We start from the raw sequence: 23,992 nt of genomic DNA, 5'->3' as shown, positions 1-23,992 counted from the left end.
ATAAAAATAAATAAATATAATAATCACACACATTTAAAACTATGCTTCTCTCTCCACTGCCCCTCCCTGAGAGCCCTCCAAAAACACCAGATAGCTGCCCCATTTCCCATCAAACGAATCCCAGATCCCCAGCGTTCTACATGACACTTCCTCGAAAGCCACCACCTTCCCCATCTCCGTGCACCACTCTTGAAATGAGGGCACTCCAGCCGACTTCCATCCCCTTAAAACAATTTGTCAGCCGATCATGACACTGGTTAGGACCCAATATTTTATGTGTTTATCCCCTATATTGATGACCACCCCATCGCCTAAAATACAAAGTCTGGGGCAAAATGAAATCTGTGTGCCCAATACATCACACATAAAACTCTGAACCTTCAACCAAAATTCATGGATCCTAACACACCACCAAAAAACATGGGTTGTGTCTCCATCTTCTGATTGGCATCACCAGCAGGCGGGTGTGTCTTTAAGACCAAGCCAATACAATCTAGAGGGGGTCCAACAGAATCAATGTAAAATCTTGAATTGCATAAGGCACACCCTTGCATCTCTAGATACAGACTTGATGTTTTTAGAATCCTAGCCCACACTCCCTCCTCCAATACCAAGTTCGAATCTTTCTGCCATAATCTCTTGATAGAAGTTAAAGCTCCGTCCCACTGAATTAGCAGGGATTAATAAACTTTGCTAAAATAATAATGACTCTTCCTAATTTATCTTTAATCTGTTTGAGACATTTGAATTGTAGATGCTCACTTATCAGTGTAATGACTCCTCTGCTCTTACTTGAGCCAGCACTAAAGAAAACATGTCCACCCCATATCTTCAAATTTTTCAGCTTCCTGCGAGGAAAGATGCGTTTCTTGAAGAAACACTATATCATATTTCTTACACTTAAGAAGAGAAATAACCTTCCTTCTTTTTATGGGGTGCCCCAACCCATTCACCTTCCATGTGGAGAGAGACAATCTGCCCATATTAACATTTGACATTTTGACATATAAGAAAAAATAGATTGTGTCAAAAACAAAATTATAAAGACCACATTCCAAAATTAGTGCAACAATCAAACCCCGAACTTCCCCCAGAACCAAACAAACAGAAAAAAACAAACATGCGCATTAATCCCACGCATGACAGTCCCAAATGGCGTCCATCCCTCTAAACTCAAACAGTCCATGCATGCCTACGAGAGCCCCCACAACAACTTTGCCATCGGATTGCACAAATTTTGTGAGACAGAGTTACACAACAAAAGATAATCTATAAAACAAACTCCAACCAATAGGTGGAATAAACACAAAGAACATGTAAATTCATCCACATAACTGTCCCGAAGGTGTGCTATTCCACAAAACAAGCTCCAGCAGCTAGGTGGAACCAGCACAATAAGAAAAAAAAAAGGCGCTCAGTTTCCTTGAACAGTCAAATGAATGTTCAGTGAGTTGGTCCATTCAGCTACAATGTGAGTACCACAAAATAACTTACTCAGTCCATTGACTTTATGAAGGACATCGCTTGCTGGGGACATGTGAGTGTTTTACGGCCATCCTTAGCATCTATTCTCAGTTTGGCTGGGAGCATCAGTGCAAAAGCGACCTTCTGTTGATGTAAGAGTTTCTTGCATTCCTTGAATCGATCACGTTTCTCTCTTGTATAATTCGCAAAGTCTGGGAACAAGAAAATGCTGTGGTTCTTCCAAAAAAGCCTTCCTTTACTCCTCGCTTCGCGTAACACAAGATCTTTATCGGATGATCACAGAAATTTGGCCAGAATTGATCGTGGCCTGTCTCCCTCAGCGGATTACCGAGCCGGAACCCTGTGAGCTTGCTCGATTTCCAGTTTATGGCCTGTTATGTCGAGCAGATTCGGAAATTCACCATATCCTGACCCTCTTAAGCTTCAGGAATTCGGACGATTCGGACGTTATTCCGCCGGCTACGGTTCTCCATGTCCTCCAACTTCTCCCAGACACGCTCTACCTTGGTCGCTAGCGGATTAGCAACTAATTCCCTCTCCGATGTCTCCAGATAATCGTTCCATTTCTCGACATCCCCCACTCTTGTAACCACCTCAGAGAATTTCGTCTCCATGGCAGTGATTGATCGAAGTATTACGTTTAATTGTGTTAAAACTAGCAAAGTGCGCAGAGCTCACCATTCACATGTCCGAACCTCGCATGGCGTCACATGACTTCCATCTGAACATGAATATTAATAGTAATATAAGTATGTCATTATTATTTCAAAACATGATTTGGATATGGGATTGATTATTTTGCACTCTCTATATTTTAGTTTCTGTACTTGTAAAACACTAAACAATTAAGTCAAGAATGTTTGAAGGTGAATTTAATTTGGTCAGTGCTAAGGGTTAGTCTCAGTCTCAGACAGCAGGAAATGGCCACAGACATTCACAGCAAACATTATGTAAAATTGCAGCATAAATTGCAAGAGCTGTCAGAAAATCCATTCATGATTAATCCATTTAAATCAACCATTAAGGGGGCCTCCAAAAGAAATTTTGCCTAGGGCCTCTCAATGTCTTGAACCAGCCCTGAATCACTGATTGCTGTGTAGGTAGACATAATGAAGTAGGGTGACCACAGTCCCAAAAGTGGAAGCCTTGTCCTGCTTCCACCTCTAAAGGTCGCGAGGGTATTGGAGTCTATCCCAGCTACACGGGCCGTATCAAGGCAAGGAAACACCCTTAACAGGTGGATTAAATTAATATGTAAAATGCAATTATTCCATTAATATGATTTGCTAGAACATATATTTTTTTATCTAACATTGTACCATGGTGAAAACCGAGCCTTGTTTTTTTTTTTTTTTTTTTTTTGCTGAACTATGTCAATATCTGCGTATTAATGTCCGGTGCTGAAATAAATAATTCCAAAAAACCAAGGACTTCTACACAGTCAAGGATTTTTAAAATCAGAAATGTATTCATAGACATAAAAAATTGAATAAACATTCAAATAATCTAATCTAGGCTAACAATATATTAATTTCTAGCAGAGACATCTCTGCCTATCATCATTTGTAAAAGTTAAAGCTTAATTTTCAGCTTTTCTAATGTTAGATTGAAAAAATACATGTTACTAGGATAGGCTCTAGTACCTTTGTGACTGTAGAGCTGAGGAGGGCGGGGCCGGGCTGGAATGACACACGTCCGGTCCCCAATCAGCCTGATGGGGCGCGCGAAGGATAAAGGCGGCCGGGGACGACAGTTCGAGAGAGAGAGAATTACAGGCAGCTGCCCTGTGTGTGGTTATGTTTGTGTGTTCTTGGTTAAGTTGTTCATTAAATTATTATTTAAGTTGTCAAGCCGGTTCTCGCCTCCTCCTTTCCCTCTAACCCCCCTTACACTGGTGCCGAAACCCGGGAGGAGGAGGGATGCCCGTCGCAGAGTCCTCAACACTGCCGTCCACCCAGCGGAGCGCCGCTGCCATCTGCCGGGGGACGGAGTAGCCCGACCACCCGGACGCGGGGAACGGCCGCCGTCCGCGAGGCGAGTGGGGACTGGGCTTCCCGATCGCCTGGAGCGATGGAGCCGCTGCCAGGGGTGGAGGAGTGCCCTGCCGTCCCCTAGAAATGCAGAGGGGTCAAGAGAAGACCGCCGTCCGCGAGGGGAGGAGGGAAGCAACTCCCCAACTGCCTGGAGCGGTAGGGCCGCTGCCAGGGGTGGAGGAGTGTCCCCATGGGATGCCAGGAACGCAGAGGGGCATTCTGTCTGCTGGAGGTCGGAGGTCTGACTCCGGTCCGCCCGGGGAGGAGCGGCTGCCGTCCACCTGAGAGGGTGGAGGAGTGACCGAGAACCACGCGACGGCACATCAAAGAACCGGTGAGTGAGTTTCTTTTTCTCTCTCTCCTCTCTCTCTCTCTGTCGCTCCGTGTTGGCCTTTCCCTCGCCTATTTTGTTGTTTTTTTGTTGTTGTTTTTCCCCTCCTGTCTCCTCCCAGGTCAAGGAAGGCAGGGATGACCTGCCGGCAGTCGGGGCGCAAGGCACGTCCCCCGGAGAGGAAGGGGGGATGTACATCATGCCGGGGGCTCCCTGGCCTGAGGCAACGCCGGGAGGAGTGTAGAGCCGAAGAGGGCGGGGCCGGGCTGGAATGACGCATGCCTGGTCCAAAATCAGCCTGATGGGGCTGGGATAAAGGCGGCCGGGGACGACAGTTCGAGTTTGTGTGTTCTTGGTTAAGTTGTTCATTAAATTATTATTTAAGTTGTCAAGCCGGTTCTCACCTCCTCCTTTCCCTCTAAACCCCCTTACAGTGACCTTACATAGGATAAGTGGGAATCAATTAATGTGTATTTTTGCAACAAAAAAATAATATAGGCTGAATTTCCAGATAACAAGTTGCAACTTAAACTTTTATGATCATCTTAATTAATGCCGCTCGTTATTTTACATAGAGAACGCCTGTTTCCCAAAACAGCACTTAGATTGCTTGTTATAAAGTAGAACTTGAATGCTTCGTTATGGGAGCTGTATGGTCCAAGACTGAAACCTTGGCCAATATGTCCAGGAGTTTGTCTTCTCAACATGACAATAATGCATAAATACTGACAAGCAAGGAAATTATATGTAACCTTGTCAAGATGCCCAAAGTTAATGATGATCACTAAATAAATAATGACGACTTTGGTAAGATGGGATTTCAGATTGATGCTCAACTTTATAGAGATTAATGATAGAAATGCATGTATGTGAATGCATGCAATGTGAATCATGATAAGGGGCTCTAATGTAGCCAAAAGTTTGTTTCTTTTGCTGGAAACTGAATGCACATGGTATTGTCCTCCTTGATTTAATAAATTAATGTTTAAGTTTTAAACTGCAGGCTCACATTATTCACATATGTCTTCTTAAGAAATATGTTTACTACAAATATCATCTTTCTATTCAGTGGTGTAGCTTGTGTGGTATGGGCCCATGCAATGAGCACCCTCGGAACCCCCTTGGTAGCGATTGCCTTCACGGCCCCCCTTTACCATGGGCCCATATGCAACTGCATACCCTGCATCCCCAGACGCTACACCACTGTTTCTATTGCCTTTATACTTATGCTCAGGCCTATCCATGACTATGACATTACTGTTGTATCTATGTGTCATATAAATTTAGACCTATCACTAATCTAAATGCGATTTTCTTTTTTGCAATATTGTTTTTAATCCTCTGAAATAGTGTAAGCCTACAACACTAGCGTAGCCACAGGTGTTCCAGGGTGTACAAATGCCACCCAAATTGTCAGCTTGCACATCCAAATGAAATCATTTTTTTTTGGACACCTCATAATAGTATGTAATATACATTAATATTATACTGAAACTTCTATGCATCAATTACAAAATGTAATAATCGATTTCAATGACTATAATTATACCCAGTGTGTTAGAGAGTCCGTATCAGATTACAGGCGCGCCCTCACAACAGGCACAGAGTGCATAAAACTGAGGAAAAAAGTGCACACTTTAAATTAAGAATGTTTATGCTACCGAGTTCGGATTTCTGCATCATTATTCATAATTGCGCACCTCCATACAAGCAAAATAAGGTAAATATAGTTTTCTTCCCCAATTAGCATATACAGTATTATAGGCTATATATATGGAATATCTGGAGAATATACATCTGAAAAGGTAGCCGTAACGCACATTTACTCATTATTTTTCCATATCATGTATAAGGCCATTAAGTTGTTAATTCTGTGATCCTGTTTGATTTAAAGATTTAAAGAATTATCTGCCAGCATGACAAATTTGATTTATAGTGTATTTCAATTATTTGCTGAGTAAATGTTCCCGTTAGGCCTATGCAATACCTACGCATAATTAACAGTTAATAGGCACTTTACCGTCTGTTTCTTAGTTGCATCATTTCAACATTTCAGCCTGTTAGTGTTGCTGATGGCACGCTGCATGAGTGTTTGTAGCCTGCTAGCCTGCTTAACATTGCTTATTCTTATTCTCATTCTTTCATAATTTTATCCTTTGTCATTTTACCGCATGTTTCGGGTTTTTCTGCTTTTCTACTGCTTCATCTGTGTGTATTTTACCTGTTGCTGCTGGCGCCTAGCTCGAGTCTGTGTTTGTAGCTTGCTAGCTTTTTTAGCATCACTTATCTATCTGTTTTCAGCTTTTAATCCTTATCATTTGCCATTTTTTAGCACGCATCGGATTTTCCCCCGCATTATTCTCTTATTGCAATTCAACTGCGTGCATTTTACAGCGCGCACCCATTTTTATCCTCTGTGTTATAGGGATTATTGCATCGATCTCAAAGCACCGCTTATCAAGAACAACCATAACAACAAACAATTGCGTGAGGGATTCACATCGACCTTAAACCCTCACCGCTCAGGAAAAACCAACAAAAAAAAAAACAACAACAACAAACAATTGCGGTAAGTCATGACATCCGCTCGTTATTTCTTCTTACATTGCATGTCACATGTTATGATAGCTTCTTCTGTCAGCAGTGAGGGATTCACCTGTGATAAATGTAAGGAATTAGTCAGGCTGACGGAGAAGGTTAATGAGTTAGAGAAACGCATCCGAATGCAAGTGGAGGTCAGTGAGAAAGAGAAGCCAGTAGATACTGTTTCGGATGCGGGTAGTACAACGAGCAACTCACACCCTTTGGTTGCGGCTCTAGAGCCCCCGCAGCAAGCATACTCACTCAGCAAAGCGACACCACTCTCCCGTTCCTGTTAGGGTTTCCAATCGATTCTCCCCACTCAGTGATGCACCCACTGAGAATCATATTGAAAGAGCTCTAATAACTGGTGATTCTATTGTAAGGAACGTGGAAATAGAGACTCCAGCCACTATTGTTAAATACATTTCCGGGGCTCGAGCGTCTGACATCAGATCAAATTTAATAATAGTTTGGATGCGCTCTGTTTGACCGAAACCTGGCTTAAACTGGATGAATATATTAGTTTAAATGAATCTACTCCCCCAGGTTATTGTTATAAACATGAGCCTCATCTGAAGGGTTGAGGAGGAGGTGTTGCTACAATTTACAGTGAAGTTTTTGGTGTTACTCAGAGGACAGGATATAAGTTTGTCTTTTGAACTAATAATGCTTAATGTGACACTGTCAGATATAAATAAAAAAACTCTGTCATCTTTTGCCCTTGCTACAGTATATAGATCACCAGGGCCTTATTCTGATTTCCTTGTTGAATTTGCTAATATTTTATCAGTTCTTGTAGTTACTGTAGATAGAGCTTTAATTGTTGGTGACTTAGACACATAGATAATGAAAATGATACACTGGGATTAGCATTTATCGATATTCTCAACTCTCTTGGAGTCAGACAAAACGTGACAGGACCAACTCATCGCCATAATCATATGCTAGATTTAATTCTGTCTTATGGAGTTGATGTTGATACTTTAGAAATTCTTCCGCAGAGCGATGACATCTCAGATCATTACTTCGTCTCTTGTATGCTGCAATCAGCTAATGTTACTCAGTCTACACAGCGCTATTGTTCAGGTAGAACTATTCTTTCAACCACTAAAGATAGCTTCACTAATAATCTTCCAGATCTATCTCATACACTCGATAAACCCAAAAGTCTAGAAGAACTTGATGAAATAACAGAACATTTAAATACAGCCTTCTCTAGCACTCGAAGATAGTGTCGCCCCACTTCGATTAAAGAAAATTAAAGAAAAAAGCCCTGCACCATGATACAATGATCACACTCGTGCTCTCAAGAGAGCAGCTTGGAAAATGGAGTGCAAGTGGAAGAATACAAAATTAGAGGTATTTCGCAGTGCATAGAAGGATAGTGTCTGTAGCTACAGACAGGCACTAAAAGCTGCCAGGTCAGCATATTTTAGCAAACTCATAGAAAATAACCACAACAATCCTAGGTGTTTTTTCAATACTGTGGCTAAATTGGTTATGAATAAAGCCTCAAATGAACCAGATATTCTGTCACAGCACAATAGTAATGCTTCATGAATTTCTTTACTGATAAAATTGAAATGGGGGCCTGGGTAGCTCAGCGAGTATTGATGCTGACTACCACCCCTGGAGTCACGAGTTCGAATCCAGGGCGTGCTGAGTGACTCCAGCCAGGTCTCCTAAGCAACCAAATTGGCCCAGTTGCTAGGGAGAGTAGAGTCACATGGGGTAACCTCCTCATGGTCTTGATTAGTGGTTCTCACTCTCAGTGGGGCGGGTGGTAATTTGTGCGTGGATTGCGGAGAGTAGCATGAGCCTCCACATGCGGAGTCTCCACGATGTCATGCACAACAAGCCACGTAATAAGTGGAGGCAACTGAGACTTGTCCTCCGCCACCTGGATAGAGGTGAGTAACCGCGCCACCACGAGAACCTACTAAGTAGTGGGAATTGGGCATTCCAAATTGGGAGAAATTTAAATAATCAGAAATATAATTGGAATTATGCAATCATCTGTCATAGTACCTCAGAAAACAGTGTCTCATAATTTTCCGCACGTGCAACTTCAATCCTTCACTGTCAGGTCATGAAGAGCTAACAAAACTTATTGAAACATCAAAAGCCACAACGTGTATGTTAGATCCAATACTAACTAAGCTCTTAAAAGATGTATTCCCTGTAATCTCAGAACCTCTTCATAATATTATTAACTCCTCGCTATCCTTAGGATATGTCCCAAGAAACTTTAAAATGGCAGTTATCAAACCGCTTATTAAGAAGCCACAACTTGATCCCGGAGAACTGGCTACATATAGACCGATTTCAAATCTCCCATTTATGCTGAAAATTCTAGAAAAGGTAGTGTCCTCCCAACTATGTTCACTTCTACAGAGAAATAGTATATATGAACAATTTCAGTCAGGATTTAGGCCCCATCACAGTACAGAGACCGCACTTATCAATGTTACAAATGACTTGCTCTTATAATTTGATCGCGGCTGCATTTCACTTCTAGTGCTTTTAGATCTTAGTGCTGCCTTCGATACGATAGATCACGACATTCTCTTGAATAGGCTAGAGAATTATGTTGGCATTTGTGGACTTGCATTAGCATGGTTTAGGTCCTATATAGCAGACCGTTACCACTTTGTCTATGTAAATGAGGAATTGTCAAACCAAACAAAAGTTAAGTATGGAGTACCACAGGGATCAGTTTTAGGGCCTTTGCTTTTCTCATTGTATAAGATTCCCCTGGGAGATATTATCAGGAATCGTGGAATAAATTTCCACTGTTATGCCGACGATACCCAACTTTATATTTCTTTAAAACCTGACGAAATTTCACAATTCTCCAAATTAGCAGTGTATCAATGAAATCAAAGATTGGATGGCCAGAAATTTCTTTCTACTCAATTCCGACAAAACAGAGGTACTGATTATTAGACCAAAAACCTCTAAAAACAAGCAGCTAAAATATAATTTGACTCTCGATGGATGTACTGTTACATCGTCTTCAACAGCGAAGAACTTAGGTGTTATATTTGATACCAATCTGTCCTTTGAAAATCAAATTACAGAACAGCATTCTTCCACCTAAGAAATATTGCTAAATTACGATACATGCTCTCTGTCGAAAAACTAATTCATGCGTTCATGACCTCAAGACTAGATTATTGTAATGCATTACTGGGAGGATGTCCAGCAAGATCAATAAATAAACTTCAACTGGTTCAAAATGCAGCAGCCAGAGTGCTGACTAGAACCAAGAAATATGATCACATTAGCCCCATTTTATCGTCGTTACATTGGCTACCCTTTAAATTTTTTATTAATTTTACAATTCTGTTAACTATGTACAAAGCTTTGAATGGTCTAGCTCCGCAGTACTTAAGTGACCTTCTACCACGCTATATTCCATCACGTTCATTACGATCACAAAATTCTGGCCTGTTAGTAGTTCCTAGAATATCAAAATCCACAAAAGGAGGTAGAACCTTTTCATATTTGGCTCCTAAACTATGGAATAGTCTCACTAACACTGTTCGGGATGCAGACATACTCACTGAGTTTAAGTCTAGACTAAAGACTCATCTATTTAGCCTGGCATACACCTAAGTTACCCTTCAACTCAAAATTAGGCTGCTTTAGTTAGGCCTGCCGGAACCAGAAACATTGATCGTGATCTATAACTCTGCAATAAATTGAATGGCATCTATGTTAATATTATTCTATTTGTATCCCTGTCTCAACCTCGGGACTCCTATCCTGAGGTCACCAGAACCAGCTGGATCCAGCTCCATTCCTGCTTTGTGTTGGACTCCACTGCTACATGTCTCTGAGTGATGACGACTAAATGCAGTGCCAGCCAAACATCACTTCAGTCTATTATGATGGACTTCAGAGGATGAACTGATGCCAACTCCAACCATAAGACATGGGATACATCATATGCCATTGACTGAACCTTGGACTTAGGATAGACCTCACTGAAATTACTGGCCGGTTGAACTGCTGTGACGAGGCAGGCAAGGAATGAGGATCTAATTGCAGCTTTTAATAAAATAAAGATGAACAAAGTAACTCAGAACAAAACGAAACAAAAACACAGGGAACCAGGCACAGAACATGACACATGTGAAGACTGACAAAGAATCCTGGGGAAACAAGGGCTTAAATACACAAGGGCAAACAAGGGAACGTGCAACACCTGGGAAAACAATCAGGGAAAATCTAAACATAAAGGAAACTACAAAGGACTACAAAACTAACAGGAAACAGGAACAGGGAACTAAACAAGAATTTCAAAATAAAAGTCTAAGCACAAAAAACAGGGAATACGTGACAGAGCCTCCCCTTAAAGAAGGATTCCAGATGCTCAAAAAAAAATTGTACATAGGGTGTGGGGGGAAGGGGGAAACTGGCAGTTCAAGGGGGCACAAGGGGCAAGGGGAGCAGAGGAACAAGGCAAAATCAGGGAGGCTAGAGACCAAAGCGGAGCTGAAGGAATGGAGAGCCAGGGTGACGCTGCAGGCTCGGAGGACCAAGCTGGAGCCAGAGGTTCAGAGGGCTGAGTTGGAGCTGGGGGCTCGGAATGCATTTTTTTATTTCATAAAATATATACACATTTATTTATTTTCCTAAATTGAGTTTCTGAATCAGTGAATGTAAAACCTGGTGTAGTGCTACTTTTTGTCAGTAAGTGCAAATTGTCCCTTCATTTACCTATGCATTTGTTTTCTGGATTTTGGAAAATAATTATGTAACATTCTAAAATAATTTAATCAAATTTTATGACTAAATATTAAGCCAAATATTTGGCTATATTAACAGGCCTACCAACTCCATTGATAAAAGTGTCATTAATTTGTTTGGGCTAATAAATTCATTGTAATATAATGCTGGGCTAAACAGAAAGGATTTAGTGCTAATAAATGGTTACATTTGTGAATGGAAATTGTTGTTAAAGTTACAAAATGAAATAGCACTTTTTTGTGCTTCAGTTCTTGCACAGTTTTCCTTTGGCACACCCAAAGCCTTGTTTCTGGCTATGGCTTTTTAATTATCTAAATATATCAATACAAGTAATTAAATGTTCCTTATTCTCTGATAAACTGAAGAAAAAAAAAATTGTGAAAGGTATATTTAAGTAGCACTTATAACTTTAGAGCTGTTCAAAGCCCTCATTAATTTCTGAAGTTTTTACGTTACTACTTTGATAGCGATGATTTGTGGGAAACGCACTGTAGAGATTAAATACTACTTTAGTGATATTAACGTTCTACTTAATGTCTCGGGAAACCCAGCCATGGACAAATAAATAAAATGAGACAAAAAAGCTTCCAATTCGGGACTGGTCACCCTACTACATTGTACGTAATGCCTTCCCTGACTAGTACGGTTTGTGTCACAGGCATTCCTTAGTTCGGTTGTTTGATGAGAGAGAGATAATATGTAGTTGCAATAAAAGTTGAGCAGCGGTGGATAATTATTTTGTTGCATAGCATTGAGGAACTGATGATGACGCGGGTTGACCAATCAGTGGAAAGGCCCACCCACATGTGCAAATAAAATATTTATCTATTTTCTACTCATGAACAATTCTGAAAAACAAACACGTAAACGTACACGTCTGTTCTCTCTACTTGTAGCTTTGGTCTTCAGCAGTCAACACCCAATTGCATTGCACCACCTACTGGTGAGAATGAATAGCATCAGGTGGAGATTGTGCATTGGTACTCTGCTGCTTTTCCTGCAGTATCTGGATGTGGAAGGTTGAATTTCCAGCTGAATTTGAACCACTGAATTTGAGGAAGCGAATTTTGTTACGTGAAATAGAACGGCCTGAATTTTACCTGTCAAAAAATCTAGATGGCATTTTCAAATAAACTGAATATTTTAGAAATTAATTTTGGAATGAATTAGAAGGCACTCACTCTCACCTCCAGTGGTTAAGATGGGTATGGGAGCTAAACATGCAGTAACCCAGAATTAGCCACAAATGGGGACAGCTGAGTCAGTGCCAGATGATTCCAGATGTTAACTGATGGCAGCCACAATGTGGAGTTCTCCAATTCTTTTATTGTTTTTGTTTGTTTGTCCTGTGTTTAGTAATCTTTTTCCAATCAGTTTTACCAGGGATGAACTGCTGAACATTCGGCAGTACATACCAGACAATCTTTTCCTGGTTTTTGACTATTCAGACACTTTGCTGGACATTTTAGTCGGAGGCGCAGCTGTGTTGTTAAAGAGACGCAGGCGAGGGAAACGAGCTGGTGCGCTGGTCAGGCTTCGTCATTGCGGCCTTAGAACAGCGCTGCCGAGTATTCATCTAGCAAATTTCCATTCTCTTCCTAACAAAACAGACGAACTACATCTCCTCACCCATACAAACAAGGACTTTTCAACCTCTGCTGCCTTGTGCTTCACAGAAACCTGGCTGAGTGAAGCCATTCCGGACAGCGCGTTACATCTGCTGGGCTTTCAGCTGCTCAGAGCGGATCGCATCACGGATTTTATGGGGAAAACGAGGGGCGGTGGAACATGTTTTTACATCAATGAAAGTTGGTGTACAGATGTAACAACGTTAAAGAAGATGTGCTGTCCTAATTTGGAAGTGCTCTTTATTAACTGGAAGCCTTTCTACTCACCGCAGGAGTTTTCCTCGTTTATTCTGGTGAGTGTTTTTATCTCGCCACATACTTGCGTGAACATAGCGCTGCAACAGCTGGCTGATATCACAGACACGGAACAACAATACCCGGACTCAGTTATTAATATTCTTGGGGATTTTAACAAAGCAAACCTCACACGTGAACTGCCCAAATACAAACAGCACATTACATGCCCAACTAGAGACAGAAATATACTGGATCATTGCTACACAACAATAAAGGATGCATATCGCTCTGTCCCTCATGCAGCTCTGGGACTCTCTGATCACTGTCTGGTTCATCTACTTCCAACCTACAGGCAGAAACTAAAATCAGCTAAACCTGTAGTAAAGACTGTAAAGAGATGGACCAATGAAGCTGTAGGTTCTACTGGTTGTTTAGATCAGTGTTACTATCAGAAATAATTAATAATTATTTCTTTAGTTATTAATTAATATTTAAATTAAATAATAGAATCTAACTCATTAAAACCTCACACGGCGACTATTAAATGTAGTGCGCCACATTCAGGAGCGGGTTTGGTTATTAGCAATAATTCATAATTATCAAAGATTATTATTAATTATTAAAATCAATAAAACATTGATGAGAATCAATGTTAATTTTTTATCCATTAAATCAACAATTATCAAAGATAGTGATTAATTATTAACATCGATGGAACATTGATTAAAATTAACACTAGCTTATTGATCCTTCAAATTCAACAATCATCAAAGATAATTATCAATTATCAAAAATCAATAGAATATTAATAAGGATTAGTATCACCGGGGCACCACCCTGGAATCAGGGACTAATAACCAGATAGTATAACAGTCTCAATATTAGATTGTTCTCTTAGGAAAATCGACATCCAAAGAATATTGAACTTCGAAAAGAAACAATGAAGGCTTGAATCCGAGCACTGGCATTCCCTGTCAGCATCTGACACAGGTGTACGCAAAACAAACCAAAACATTTCTCTTTGAAATATAACAAAGTTTATTTATGCAGTAATATCAATTAATAATCAATACAATGCAGTCAATAAACTTACAACTTACAACTACAAACTAAACAGTGACATGATTAGATATGGTAACCAAAATAATCCTATGACACATGAGAGGAAGGGTGTGTGTGTGTGTGTGTGTGTGTGTGTGTGTGAGGAGGGACACGCACAAAATGGCGGACGTGACTCTCATGGAGAGTTCGTCACGCGAGATTTCTGACCAGAGAATATGGCCACGAATGTGGGCGGAGAGAAGCCGGTCAATGGCATCTGCCCGTTAACCACGTGTCTCCGCTTGTACGATAACATAGGGACAAAGCTGAGCTTTATCACAAAGTTATCTACTAGCCAAGAGTGTGTGCGAGAATGTTTGTGAGGGGTCGCGTGTGTGTGTGTGGTTAGTACAAGAGAAAGAGAGAGTAAAGTGGCGGCACCAAAGCCGGTTTCATGATCGTGGGAGAGAAAGCAGCTGTTAGTTTATCACTCAGAGACGCGGTGGACGGCTCGTAAACCGTCCCACGGTCTTTGATTCTTTAATGGATAAACTCAGTGTGGCGGTCTCACCCGCGATGGCGGAAATACACAACAGTCCAATGTGGTTGGACTACAACACAGCAGATCTCATTCGTGATAACAGTACATTACAGTATACCTTGAGTATTATCAGCAGCAATGAGCGGACTCGGCGGTCCGTAAACTGTACAAGCAATAACCTTGATACACAAGAATAACACACTATAATATTCTATCTCTGCCCAGACGTAAACCTCTTACTTGAATCGCATGAGGACACAGACGAATGTGTGTTCATCCGTCCTTTAACTTCAACTCGGTTCCTCGAGGCTCGGGTGATGATGGGAGGCCGTTTCCTCTCTCTGTCGGTGGGCGGTACGGCTGCTGATTCTCAGCGGGCTGGTAGAGAAATCAGCGACGTTGACTTGATTGAAGAGGGAAGAGAAATCTTTCCTTTCTCTTCACTTCTGCAGGCAAACGGATGAAGATGCGGATTTCTCTGCGATCTCCTTCGGATCCGTTATAGTGTTCGGTGGAACACAGAGTAATCTCAACTCATCCAGCGAGATGGAGATTGTATGGCCACAATTTCAAGTCGTACATTACTTGCTTGTGCCACGAGGCTACACCTGAGAGCAGCTATGAGCTGCGGTGAGCAAAGTTGCTGGAAGCCATTCCCGGAAGCATCTCAGAGGTATTTCTACTCCTGATGACGTCATGGTTGAGGGGCGTACTGTCATGTGCTTCATCCAATAGGAGTTGAGAGTTTGATCCTTTAGTGAGCAAGGCTTCATGGGATTTGTAGTCTGTTTTGGACTCCCTTTGTTTGATTGTAGCACGGTTTTTATCAGTAAGATTTATGACGGAGTGTGTGGGCCTCAGTTAGGTTTTACGACTGTGTTAGGGCTGCCTTTGTCTTCTATCTGAATACATGAGGCCCAACAAAGCAGAGCTGGAACTACAAGCCTGCTTTGACTGCACTGATTGGAATGTACCTGAGGCTGCAGACACCAATCTGGACAAGCTCACAGATACTGTGACATCATATATCAGTTTCTGTGAGGATATGTGCATTGCAACTAGGACTTATTTAACATACAACAACGAAGAACCATGGTTTACTGCAGAGCTCAGGCAGCTTCATCAGGCAAAAAAGGATGCTTACAGGGGTGGGGATAAAGTATTGTACAATCAGGCCAGGAACACACTGAACAGGGATATCAGAGCGGCTAATAGAAGCTATTCAAAGAAAGCACAGGGCCCAGATGGTGTCCAGGACTTAATGACTATAGACCCATCACTCTGACGTCTGTGGTCATGAAATCATTTGAGAGACTGGTGTTGGCCCACCTGAAGGACCTTCCTAGATCCCTTTTAATTTGCTTATCGAGCAAACAGGTCTGTGGATGATGCAGTCAACATGGGATTGCATCATATCCTGCAACATCTGGACAGACCAGGGACATATGCAAGGATCCTTTTTGTGGACTTCAGTTCGGCTTTCAACACCATTATCCCAGCTATTCTTCAGACTAAATTACACCAACTCTCTGTTCCCATGTCTATCTGTCAGTGGATCACCAGCTTTCTGACAGACAGGCAGCAGCTAGTGAGACAGGGGAAATTCACTTCCAGCTCATGTACAATCAGCACTTGTGCCCCCCCAGGGATGTGTGCTCTCCCCACTACTCTTCTCCCTCTACACCAACGACTGCATCGCCAAGGACCCCTCTGTCAAGCTCCTGAAGTTTGCAGATGACACTACTGTCATCGGCCTCATCCAAGATGATGATGAGTCTGTATACAGAAGAGAGGTTGAACGGCTGGCTCACTGGTGTTGTCAAAACAACCTGGAGCTGAACACGCTCAAAACGGTGGAGATGATTGTGGACTTTAGGAGGAACACCCCAGCATTGACCCCCCTCACCATTCTAAACAGCACCAGGTTCCTGGGCACTACCATCTCACAGGACCTGAAGTGGGAGACCCACATTGACTCCATTGTGAAAAAGGCTCAGCAGAGGTTGTACTTCCTTCGTCAACTGAGGAAGTTCAACCTGCCACAGGTGCTGCTGATACAGTTCTACTCAGCAGTCATTGAGTCTGTCCTCTGCACTTCAGTAACTGTCTGGTTTGGTGCAGCTATGAAATTAAATGTCAGAAGACTGCAAAGGAAAGTTCAGACTGCTGAGAGGATTATTGGTTGCCCCCTGCCCTCCCGTCAAGAACTATACACTTCCAGTGTGAGGACAAAGGCTGTAAAAACCACTCTGGACCTCACTCACCCAGCCCACTACCTTTTTGAACTGTTCCCTTCTGGCAGGTGCTACAACGCACTGAGCAACAGAACCGTCAGGCACAGGAACAGTTTTTTCCCTCAGGCTATCCATCTCATGAACAGTTAAAACTGCCCCATTGAGCAATAATTAATGTGCAATACACAGCTTTATTTATATTTATCCAACATACCACACCTCTTCTGCCATTACATTCCCTTGCTTCTGTATATAACAGATTTGTATTTGTATATTGTACATACGTATATACGTATGTACAATATACAAATACAAATCTGTTATGCAATGTTCAAAATTCATTGTACTCTGTTAAACAGAGTGCAATGAATTACATAAACGATAGCATTTTTGTGCTAACAGGTGTGTGTACATTTGCTGAAAGTTCATTAGACATTTTGAGAGTTTGTTCATTTCTATTCAGTGTTTGCCTTTGTGAATGTTTCACGTGTTTTGATTAATTTTTGATTATTACTGAGTATAAAAAGGAACACTGTTTTCCCTGAACTGTCTGTGAGTAGTGACGATGTTTTCAACTGTTTTCATGCTGTGATGCTAAATGGATAAATTCTACAGTGGAAGACCATAATTATTAGATGAGACATGTACAGTAGTGAGATGTTTTATCACATTTGAAATTAATTGTATTGTGATTTTCCTCTTTCCTGCATTTTTCCTGCCTGCAATTCACTTTCTTTTGAGTGTCTTTGCAGAATGTGCATGTCTTCTCTTAAGGGGAATTTGGAAAACAGTGTGGACATTAATTTAATATCAGTTAAATTTATTTCAACAGTGCTTTTAATAATACATACTGTTTTATTGTTGCTTTACTGAGAACACTGAACTTTTGTGTACAAAGTTTATAATGTACTGTATGTCCAAATAAATATGTGTGTTTATTTTGTTTATTTGTATTGCATGTAGTTATTTTTGTACAGTACAGTTTATTGTGTGGCTGCTAAGACATCGTTATTTCCTACACAAGAACAATAAATTCAATCTATCAACATGATAAGTTGTTCTGTCAACACTAAAACATTTCATGTAGGTTATAGCATTTAGATACGGATATTATGTATGTACACTAACAATTAGAAAGCTAGATTGAGCTTACTACATGTTCATCTCCCACAAAATAGTGATATTTTATCAGAAAAACAGCAGCATGACAGTCTCATCGCCTGAGTCCTGTAATACACAAGCATCCTGCTGCCTGGACCTCTCCTGTATCTGCAGTAAGTACATAATCTCGGTACAACAAACTCTTTAGGTTCTGACTAGACTCAATATATGCTTTAAAATAAACATAATTATCTACAGTTTTCAAAACAAGTCCAAATTTACAGCTGTGAAAGCCTGCTTAGGTTCTTCCATCGATGGATAAAGACTCAACAAAATAACTAAAATGCTTCTAATGCTTCTATACTTGGCCATCATCCTGAAACCTGTAATCATTAATAATTCTGTGATCATGTTGGAACCATAGTCTAGTGGGCTGCTCTCATGACATGTCGTGCTGATGCATCAGAGGTGACCTGAGTTCATGTCCTGGCTTATGAGGTCCTGTCCCAATCCCCTTCCCACTCTTCTCCCTCTCATTTCATGTCACTCTCCACTTTCCCTATCCCATTAAAGCCAATAGGCCATAAAAATAATAATAAAAAAATAATTCTGTGATCATTTGTTCTCAAGTTTCAATAATTTTTAATGCTGCGTTACTACATAACAACGATTGTTTACGCTTAACTTGAAGTTCCGCCCACATCGTCCGCAAAGCGTCATGGGACTCTGTTATATAATATTGTGGATTGGAGTCAGTCTCCTTCTTCCAGACCCTTGTCAAATATAGGTGAGAGAGGTCTAACATTAATGTTGAATTAAACTTTTAAAAGTACGGTAAAACTTTATTGTTTAAAATATCACGCATTAATTCAATATACTTTCCGTCATGCAAACTCTCAGTCCTAAACCAATGCAGCTCTTATCGCTATTACAAGTGAAGATTAAATAATTCTTGTTTGCAGTCATTAAAACATCATGTTCCACTTCACTGAAATATGGTGCGCGTTTCGTTTTAGTGTCTGTTTGCATGGTGACTCATGAAATCAACTCTCCATTGACAATGCCTTTTTGTACTCACCGTGTGCACGCATTAACTCTGGGTTACCAATAGACTGAACACTCTGGGTTTTGGAACGCGGAAGTAAACGATTGCACGGTAAACTTCGACAGCTGTGAATGGGAGTGAATGGGAGAACACAGCAAATATTATTTTTACTTATCCATTTGCTCCAAGACCAAAATAAAAAATCCCCTATTACATTTGAATGACTTTCCAGAAGAGGAAAAAAATAGAGCGGTGGATTAAGACGGATGGTAGAAGATGACACATTTATTGTCACTCTCTCAGCAGCTGTAATCGAAATCCCCTCGCAGCTGTGGTAATTTTGAAAAATAATTCCAGGTTAATATAACACAAATCATAATGTTAAAAATGTACACTCAATATTTAAAAAACTGACATTATAAAAAAGTTTCCAAGATTTACGCTGCTAAATAAGGCGGAAACGAGTCATCATAGTCTGTGAAAAAAGTCTATAGGAGAATGATTAAACTAACTCCTCACAGTTGTTATGGAACAGGAATACCGCAAGTAGGCAATGTTTGGGTTAATCAACCTAGAGTTCAGGGTTTAGGTCTCGGTAGGTTAACCTTGCTTTCTGGAATACCCCTCCAACTAGTTTAATCTCCTAATAAAGCATCTCAATCATTAAGATGTCATTTTAAGCCCCATTTGGACGGGATTCGTTTTCCGGACATATGTCTGTAAAATAATTACTACTGCAGACGTCTGTAATGTTTACTATCGATTCATACAGGATTAGCAATGCATGTAAAAATCACAGAGATTTGTGTCTACTCCATTTACACACTGATGTCACCCATAACTGACCTATTAGAAAAAGTATACTGTGCTGATTAATTACGCAGGAAATATTAAATATGATCACATAATATATCTGGGATTATAAAAAGAAATTGTTTGAAATACCTGGCTAAATACAACAGAACTGGTGACATTAACGAGCCAAATCCAACAATACACTCTTAAATATAGACAATCTGTTCACATTATTTGATTTGTCCCTCCGGAACATATGTTCAGAAATGTGGGACTCAACACAATTCTGCACTCACTCTGCTCAAATCATAAAAGATTACATGCTTGTTTACCTTTCTAATTATCCTAACCAAAAGAAAACACACTTGTTTCTTTCTCATTTACATGGGTCAATAAACACTCGACAGCATTAAATGCTTGAGAAAACCTGCATTGGTTCAAACAGCCAGCGTTATTTTAAGTTGTGACGCATCTTACATTTTCTGGTGTCTTCTACTGACCAACATCCATTTCAGACACTCTGAGAACTTAAGAAACAGCGATATTTAAAGCTCAAGGGCTGGAAAGTGCTGATTTACAAGCTTTTTAGCAACATTTAAATCGCACAGGATTAATGTTACCAGGGGTTATTTTTATAGGGTGTTTTATAGTAGGTAAATCACGCTGTAATGTTTACCAGCACAGGAACACACACTTCTCAAAAAGTCCAGACAAATTACTGACAAGACGGGATTCAAATGACTGAAAAGCTCTGGTAATTATAACATTACCCCAAGTCCCCATAAAAAACTAATCCCATCTGAATAGGGCTTTTGTTGTCATTTTAGGACTATATAAACCAGTGAACTCATGAAAAACAAGTTGAAAGGATACCGTTTACAGCAGTAGCAATTCAAAGTAATAACAATTCGCATTTGACCTTCAAATTCCTTTGAAGTAAGATGTATTATATACCTAAATTAAAAACACTAACGGAAATAAATGAGAATAGGTCTCTGCAGAACAAAACTGGACGTTTCCCAATCAGTGGCCGTTTTCAAACTGGGATGGGCGTTTTTCAACTATCCAATGAAAGTAGGGAATCTCTATGTAGTAGGCAAATCAGGTCAAATGTTTGAAAAACACCCATCCCAGTTTGAAAAATGCCCACCCATTTTTGCTCGGTAAAGACACCAGTTTCAGAATCAACAAAATACTGTAGGACAGCAAACAAAATAATATCTTTAACGATAAAGTTATTATGGTGATTATTTTAATTGCATGAGAGGCCTAGGAACATTGTCCTGGACTTTTCATCTTAGGTCCTAAGTCAAATTCAGAAAAACTGCTTGTCTGAAAATCAGGCTTTGTAGACATTTTAGTCGAAGAATCCTTTTTTAAACAAACTACCATATTTAAACATGTGTCATCTTTTAAGGCAATACACCATTGTGATGTAATGCCAGATGCTTTTATATTTGACTTTAACAAAATAATGATTAATTTAAAGGAATGGTTCACCTAAAAATCTTTTACTCACCCTCATGCCATCCCAGATGTGTATGATTTTCTTTCTTCTGCAGAACACAAATGAAGCTTTATAGAAGAATATTTCTGCTCTGTAGGTCCATACAATGCAAGTGAATGGGTGCCAAAATTTTTAAGCTCCAAAATCCACATAAGGGCAAAATAAAAGTAATCCATACAACTCCAGTGGTTAAATCCATATCTTCTTAAGTGATATGATAGATGTGGGTGAGAACAATATATCAATATTTAAGTCTTTTTTTACTTTACAATCTCCACTTCAGTTTTACATTCACATTCTTCTTCTTCTGTTTTTGGTGATTCACATTCTTCATGCATATTTCCCCCTACTGGGCAGAGAGGAGAATTTATGATATAAAGGACTTAAATATTGATCTGTTTCTCATTCACACCTATCATATCGTGTCTGAACACATGGATTTAACCACTGGAGTCATATTACTTTTTTTTCATATTACAATATTACATTTATGCTTCCTCTATGTGGATTTTGGAGCTTCAAAATTTTGGCACTTGACACTAGCATTGTGAGGACCGACAGACATACCTGTCAACACTCCCGATTGTACCGTGTTTCTCCCATTTTTCCACCCATCCTCCCACTGTGCTCCCAATTTGTATTTTTTTTCCTCCCCTTTTCTTCCCAATTTGGAATGCCCAATACCCAATGCACTCTAAGTTCTCATGGTGGTGTAGTGACTCGCCTCAATCCGGGTGGCGGAGGACGTATTTCAGTTGCCTCTGCATCTGAGACTGTCAATCCGCACATCTTATCACATGGCTTGTTGAGCACTTTACAACGGAGACATAGCTCGTGTGGAGGCTTCATGGTATTCTCCGCGGCATCCAAGCACAACCCACCACGTGCCCCACCGAGAGTGAGAACCACATTATAGTGACCACAAGGAGGTTACCCCATGTGACTCTACCCTCCCTAACAACTGGGCCAATTTGGTTGCTTAAGAGACCTGGCTGGAGTCACTCAGCATGCCCTGGATTCGAACTCGTGACTCCAGGGCTGGTAGTCAGTGTCTTTGCTCGCTGAGCTACCCAGGCCCCCTGTACTCCCAATTTACAATTTCTCCTGATAAACTCACGACTTTTCGCATCCACACTTTGATTATGAGAATGTATTAGACCTCCAGGTAGTGTTGCCACCTGTCTCGTTAAATATGGGATCGTCCCGTTTTTAAATATGAAATTATGCTTCCCGAATCGAATCAATAGCCTTAAGGATGCGATTTGTCCCGTAAACTGGTCAGATGGTGTTACGGTGAAGTCGTTCCTGATTGTTAATGTAACATTAATACAAGTTGGAAATTTTTAATACGGTAAAGTCCACACATTGTGCTAAAACTGTGGATTTTTTTATTTTTATTGAAGAACAGTTTCCATAAATATTCAATAAGATGTACAAAATTACACAGATCCAACAATGTATGAATACAACAAGAAGTACAGGTGCAGGGGAAAAAAATGTAATAAAGTAAATACAATTTTCTTTTTTTTTTTTTACCAAAATACCTCCCAGACAATACCATTGACAACATGAACACAACTGCTTAGTGACATTTTTTATAGGATTGTATCAAGAGTGCAGGAGGCCGATACTTGGTCCGCTCATGTCACAAGCTGGATTCAAACTTGCATTGCCGACAAGAGCACCATGGCTCATTGCAGGGCAGTATGAATACTACCCATCAGGCCACAGCCCCGACAGAACCAGTTCTTTCATAGTTCTCATGAAAGCACAAAATTCATTCATTCTGTATTTGTTAAAGAATGAGCTGAGTGTTTCCATGAGAACGTGTGTAAATGAGTAAATGTATAAAAAATACAAATAACTGCACTGAGTGATGCATGAGGATGAAATGGTTATGATGATCCTACTTAAAGTTTATCTGAAGCTGTTGTTCAGTGTTGTGTGTTTGATAGAAACGATTGTCACGATTGTTGTGTTCAATGCTGCAGCGCTTCAATTTACCACAACAGATCAATAAAGTTTTATCGTACTGTATCTTATCTTATCATGACACTGATTCAACAACAACCATTTTCTGAAAAAAAAAAAGCATTACAGGAAAGTCCCACAACTCCGCAAAATATAACTTTATAGTATAATTCATTTAATTATCATAACTTTTCACAACTTTAACACACAGTTTTTCTACGAAAATTTCACGGTATAAACTAATGTGTTTCATAAGATTAACATCACCTAAATATTTGAGATTTACCATCTAGAAATAGACACTTTTTAAAACTGTCTTGATATTTATTTCTTGTTTATTGGCTGGACGCCTTGATACTGTACATTAGGCAGATATTTGCACTTGACTTGACATGAAAAGAGTCACACTGATACTTGTTCCATTGGAAAATAAAATTAAAGTTCACAGGAAACAGGGTGCAGCAAAGAGTGACTACAACATTACACAGAATACACAATTGATTGTAATCAGATAATTAACTCAAATTATCCATCTGTCACTGTAACACTGAAAAAAATCTCAAAAAAGTATTTACCTGCACAAAGAGGGTTATTAGTTTGGGCATTTTAGTTTTACTATTTACCTTATTTACCTTATATAAACTACTTTTACAGCCATGTGTATTCATTATTCCTTAATATACTATTCTCTTCTCAGTGTTTTAC

Source organism: Myxocyprinus asiaticus, chromosome 23 (assembly GCF_019703515.2).
Source record: "Myxocyprinus asiaticus isolate MX2 ecotype Aquarium Trade chromosome 23, UBuf_Myxa_2, whole genome shotgun sequence".
NCBI lineage: Eukaryota > Metazoa > Chordata > Actinopteri > Cypriniformes > Catostomidae > Myxocyprinus > Myxocyprinus asiaticus.
Note: the sequence above shows the minus strand (reverse complement) of the source record.